Here is a 6,231-nt window from a genome sequence, read left to right as displayed (position 1 = left end):
GTCATGTGACCGGGTGGGCGTGGCTATGTGCATAGGGACTACTCAGAGGGCTGAAAAAAGTCATTTCTGACTGGGCCTCGCACTTTTGACCAGTCCTCACACTTATGAACATCCTCACATTTATGCCCGTGCAGCTTTCTTAACAACCATGTCACTCATTTCACAACTGCTTCTTTTCACCATGGTGACAAGATAGGGCAAAAACGTAAAATGTGAGGACAGTCGTAAGTTCGAGGACTGGTCAAAAGTGCGAGGACCAGTCAAAAATAACTTTTTCAGCCCTCTGAGTAGTCCATATGCACAAAAGGACTACCCAGAGGGCTGAAAAAAGTGATTTCTGACAGGTCCTCGCACTTTTGACCGGTCTTCGCACTTATGACTGGTCATCATTTATGCCCATTGTAGCATTCTTAACAACCATGTCACTCATTTCACAACTGCTTCTCTTCACCATGGTGACAAGATAGGGCAAAAACGTAAAATGTGAGGACAGTCGTAAGTTCGAGGACTGGTCAAAAGTGCGAGGACCAGTCAGAAATAACTTTTTCAGCCCTCTGAGTAGTCCATATGCATAAAAGGATACAGCAATAGAGAGGGATGAAGGAAGGGAGGAGAAATTAGAGTAGGAGGGAGGGTAAGAGAGGGAGGAAGAGAGGAGGAGAAGGAGAAAGGAAGAGGAAGTAGGGAGGAGAAGAAGAGGGGAAGGAAGAGAAAGTAAGAAGGAAAGAAAAGAGAGGTGGTAGGTTTGAGGAGAAAGATTGCTGTATAATAAAAAAGATGAAAGGGAAGAAAGCCAACCCCAAACAAATATAAATATATTAAGATAAAGAATGAATTGTTAAACTAAAGAATAAAAGAGAACAAATATGAATAAATAACAATAATTAGAAACACACATACAAACATACAATGTATTTTCTTTGAACAGAGTATTTGGCCGGTTCACAAATTTAAACAGTGTTTAGTCATTTCAATTAAATTTACAATTTCTATATTTCCTTTTTGCCATATTTATTCCTCATCTATTTTTGTAAAAAACCAATATTACCCTTCATCCTCATCTCTAATCTTAATCAAATTCAATTTTTCCCTTCTATTCTATATTATACCTCTTCCCATTGTCATCTATTTTTATATCCATCCTCACATTGGTTAATTATGTAATATTAGTTGTTTAATACAAATTCAACATTTTAATATAAATCAATTAGTTATATAACTACCTTTTTTGTATATTAATCAATATGAACATGAATATTCCAATTATTTCCATGCAATCCAATTTCTTACAAATCCATTAATTATATTTACCAATAATAATAAACCAAATAATTTCCCCCATATATTCCTCCAAACCACAACTTAACCATTTCTGCTTTCAGAAATATACAATTAATAGTATCTCAATTATTACAATTCCCTAGTTAAATAGAGCTTTTTTTCTTTTGTGTTTTAAAATCCTGAACTCTCCTCTTTTTCCCTAAATTTCCCATTGTTTTCACCTACCTTTTTTGGTGAGGAAAAAGAAAAGAATTCTGCCTGCCTAATTTTCCAACCTTGTGGCAACAGCAAAGCAGTTTCACTTTCGTTTCTCAGCATAGCTAGGGGGAAAAAAATCAGCACTCTTTGCACAGAAGCAGAAGAGCCCTGAGCAAAACAGCTGAGACAAATCAGCTGAGAGCCGGGGGGCCAATTAGCCTATGCTGAAGCTCCGTGGGCCAATAAAATTACAAAAAAAACACCGAACCCTTTGTTAAATTGCTGGCTCCCTCGCCCACCACTATTTATTGGCAATAAATAGTGGTGCGGAGGGGCGGGGCAAGCCAGCAATTTAACAAAGGGTTCGGCTGCACCACTGGCTCTAGGGCGGCCCTTTGAAGCCCCGCGGCAACAATTTGAAGTTTTTTTTTCCTCTAGCCATCGGAGGCAGCAATAGATGTGGAGTGGGCGGGGTAAGCGAACGGCTGGCGATCCAACAGAGCAGAGAGTGAGGGTGAGTGAAGGCGTGGAAGCTGCTTTCTCCATCCTGCTCTCTTGCGTCCGGAGCCCACGTGGATCCCAGGCAGCGGAACTCAGGCTAGGGAAGGGGTGGACAGCTTGGCTGTCTCAGGAATTCTGGGAGTTGAAGGCCACAGGTTGTAAAAGAGCCACAATTGCCTACCCCTGGCTACGGTAGGCGCGGGTGGGAGGCGAGGGGCAGGCGAGCCAGCAATTTACAAAGGGTTCGGCTGAACCCCCTAGAACCCCCAGAATCCCACCACTGTGTAGGACCCTCTTGATCTTGTGGCCCTAGGCTGAAGCCTAGTTAGCCTATAGGAAAATCCGGCCCTGGTTGGGGGGGTCACCACAACATGAGGAACTGTATTAAAGGGTCCCGGCATTAGGAAGGTTGAGAATCACTGTTTTAGAAGGTCTGGTTGGTAGTCCACTGTTAAAAGGAGCATGTTTGTTTATCTGTCAAATATGCCATCCGACACCCAGTAATTTCAGCTCTGGAGCATCAATTAACACAGGAATACTTATTTAGTAGATGGACAGCCCACATTTATTTTTATACAACCTAGGAAGTATACATAATTGGTCCTGCCTCCTATTTCCCCACAACAACAGCCCTGTGAGCTGGATTGGGCTGAAACAGAAAGTCAGATACTGACTTTCACCCAGATGTGAGTGTCCAGCTGCCTTTCAAACCTAAGGCAGGACTAGAATTCAGTCTCCTGGTTTCTAATTCAGCACTTGTAACTACTACACCAAAGTAGTTCCATGGAAATATGACTGCAATTGCACCTCCTGTACTATATATTCGCAGATCATTCTCCGCAAACCATGTATTAACTAATCAGCTGGGTTTATTAAATAGTATATTAATCAGCACTTTACAAACCATAATGGCTGGATTCATACAATTTACTAAGCCAAATGAGAAGACCACAATTGGCCCAGAAGCTGGATTGAAACTCAGACTAAATTTTTAAAAAAATAATTTACTCCTGTTTAGGGTTGGGTTTTTTTTTTTGTTTTTTTTTTTGGGTAAAGCAATGTTTCCATCCATATGCAGTTGTGTTTTTCACTTCTCTAATACCTTTTATTAGGGTCATCCTCATCTGGGTTGCAAAAATCCTAAGAAAAACTATATTAATTGCAAATGAAGACTCAGATTGTTGGGGCTAATAGGCTGGCTGCAAACTGCTTAGAGAGGGCTGTAAAGCACTGTGAAGCAGTATATAAGTATAAGTGCTATTGCTATTCCATTTAGTGGTCATCAGCACTCCAGATATTTTATTTATTAAATTTATATGCTGCCCATCTCACTATCCAAAGCAACTGTGGGTTTCTTTTAGCTGTGATGGCCCAGTACAAAGAGTTCCTTTTTTCAGCAAAAATGATTAGGAATGTGTGAAGCAGAAACCATGGAAATCACAGCAGTGTGTCATTGAGATGTGGATCTGATCTGATTGTAGATAGGCTGGAACCATGCAGAAGCCTCTACCAAGCCTCTAGCAGTTGACTGACAGAGGGCTCAGAAAGCAACAAGGCTGCTTAACTTATTTAAAGAAGTGGTAGTATTACATTAGCTTCATGAAGAAAGTTGGAAGGGATGGCTTACACAAATCTTTATTGAACTGAACCACCTTTGCTAAGTCTTACTTGAAATATCTGCAACTCATGAAGTTCAATCAATGAGTTGGAGTTAAAATAAATAAATAAGCAAGAAAGCAAACAAACAAGTAAGCTACAAACTAGTCAAAGTATTATTATGCACCATCCATAGTCACCTTTGTTGAGATGAGCGGCTACATCAATTTGATAAATAAATAAAATGTCTAAACCTAAAGTAGCTGTTATTTGGGGGTGACAGACACTGGAATTTAGTATTTTTGGCAGGCCTTGATTTCAAATTCCAATTTCTGTAAATGTAAATATAGTCACTCCAGGTTAAGATTACACAGTAATTCTAAGATGCATGCCATAGGCCAAAGTACACATTTGTAGCTAGACTTTTTGGCTTACTGTGTTGTACTGAGTCTTAGATCATTGGTAGAGGTATTCTCTATGATAGAGGAGTTCTCTAGGATGACACATTTTTAGAGTATTTTTTGTAAGAATGCAACAATTCCATTGCATTGTTTTGAATTCTCAGCAATATAAACATGTAGAATACTTCTAATACAGATATACATACAGATACGGATGATGGAATTTCAAACAACTAAACTAGTTTTCTCCAGTAGCAATAGCAATAGCACTTAGACTTATATACCGCTTCACAGTGCTTTACAGCCCACTGTAAGCAGTTTACAGAATCAGCCTATTGCCCCCAACAAACTGGATCCTCATTTTATCGACCTCGGAAGGATGGAAGGCTGAGTCAACCTTGATTCCAGTACACAGTATTTTCAGTTGAGCTGGATTTCATCTGCTATAAGCCTTCAATTAGCACGGCTATCTGCAGGAATTGAAGTCTGTCTACAGACAGCAATTATAGGAAATCAAAATCTAACACATGGAAAGAATCCTATTTTAGATACAGGTGGCAATGCATTTATAGAAACTTTCAAATGTACATGCTTCACTTTCATCCTTTCATAACATTTAATACACTTTTTAATATAAATATACACATAGATTATTACATTATTGTTATTTTATTAAATTATCAATTACTTCCCTACTCTGAGTCTGAAATCATAATATATTGTGGAATATAGCATGTAGACTGTAATGAAAAAGAATTGTCTTCCCTGACATTTATGCTTTCGAGTACTCCAGTTATTAAAATGTCATTGAACACAGTTTTCAAGTCCAATATTTCTTTCCAATAGGAACATTTGTCAGTACCATTTACAATATATCACAATGTTAAATTATATTACTATCCATAGATGATTTCTTTTAGGACAGAATTATATAGGAAGATAAGAGAAAATGCATGTGTTCTATAGTCTCTTTAACTATAGGTATGGTGGTATTTTGTATACAGTACTGAATATTCCCAGAAACTAATTCTCTGTTTATACTAAAAGAAATTTAGCTACTGGTATAATGCAATATATATCAGCTGATGTTGAAGTTCTTAAGAGCTGTGCTGGTCTGACTAAATGACTGCCAAATTCAATATTTCATTCCCTATAGTAGTAAATCGGATGAGTACAAGAATCCCTTGAGCAATGCACAAAGCTTCATGTTACCCAACAACTCATAACTGACATTTACAACACTTTTTATATTGAAGGGAACAGCAATCATCTCTACTATATCATTATGCTCCAAGTTGGTAGCTCCATTATGTTTGCTTTGGATCTTCCTCAGAAGAGTAGGACATGTCAGAAGATGAGAATGAAGATCCATTACACAGAAGCCCTTATTAAAAGCAAGGCTCAGGCCAGCAAATGGGGGTTGAAAGAGAACCAAGCCGCATGTCAACTTCAGACTGGATTTCAATTTCTAATTTTCAGCATCCCAGCTCTGAATTCTGTGTTGTGTTGCTACTCTCAAATGGAACAATAGAGCACCCTAAGGTGCTAGACTGCCTAGTTAGCATCCCTGGAAGATATAATTTCCTTGGAAATTGAGACTGGAAAGGGATGGATGTTGGAAGTTTTATAGGGCAGTGAGAGCAATAGAAATGGTCCAGGGGTGAAATCCACTTACCTTTGCTACCGGTTCGGGAACGGGAGCGCGCAGGAGCACCTGTGCGCCTCTTCTGCGTATGTGCAGAGCCTTCTGTGCATGTACAGAGGATCAAAAATGGGATGTAATGACGTCCTGGCTGGTGGGTGGAGCCTCCCGCCATTGGCACTACTGGTTCACGCGAGCTGGATAGATCTGGCCGGATTTCACTACTGAAATGGTCCCTGGGGAAAATGTTGGGGTGCCTGTCTTTGAGCTCCATACAAGAAGCTGAATAAGTGGTTGTTTCTCTAAATATACGGGGTTTTTGCCTGGGCCATGGTCTTTTTCTTGACTTAATCTTTACCTATTAGGTAAATCCTGCCTGACAAAAGCTGGCAGTGAAGGTCAGAAATGACAATCAGAGCACATTGTAGTGTCATTGTGAGCCAGTCACTAAGCACACAAATTACAGACTTATGACTGCAGGAATGCTGTAAAGCCTGTAACTATGAGGACCAGTCAGAAGTCTCTTCTTCAGTGCTATCATAATTTCAAATGCTCCCTGAACAAGTGATTTCTGGGAAAGGACTACTGTACTGCCTTTTCACCAACAAACAG

The sequence above is a fragment of the Pituophis catenifer genome, unplaced genomic scaffold (genome assembly GCF_029215685.1).
Source record: "Pituophis catenifer annectens isolate HBS135680 unplaced genomic scaffold, rPitCat1.0.hap2 SCAF_1, whole genome shotgun sequence".
NCBI classification, from domain to species: domain Eukaryota; kingdom Metazoa; phylum Chordata; class Lepidosauria; order Squamata; family Colubridae; genus Pituophis; species Pituophis catenifer.
The sequence above is the reverse complement of the archived record's forward strand: the minus strand, read 5'-3'. Positions refer to the sequence as shown.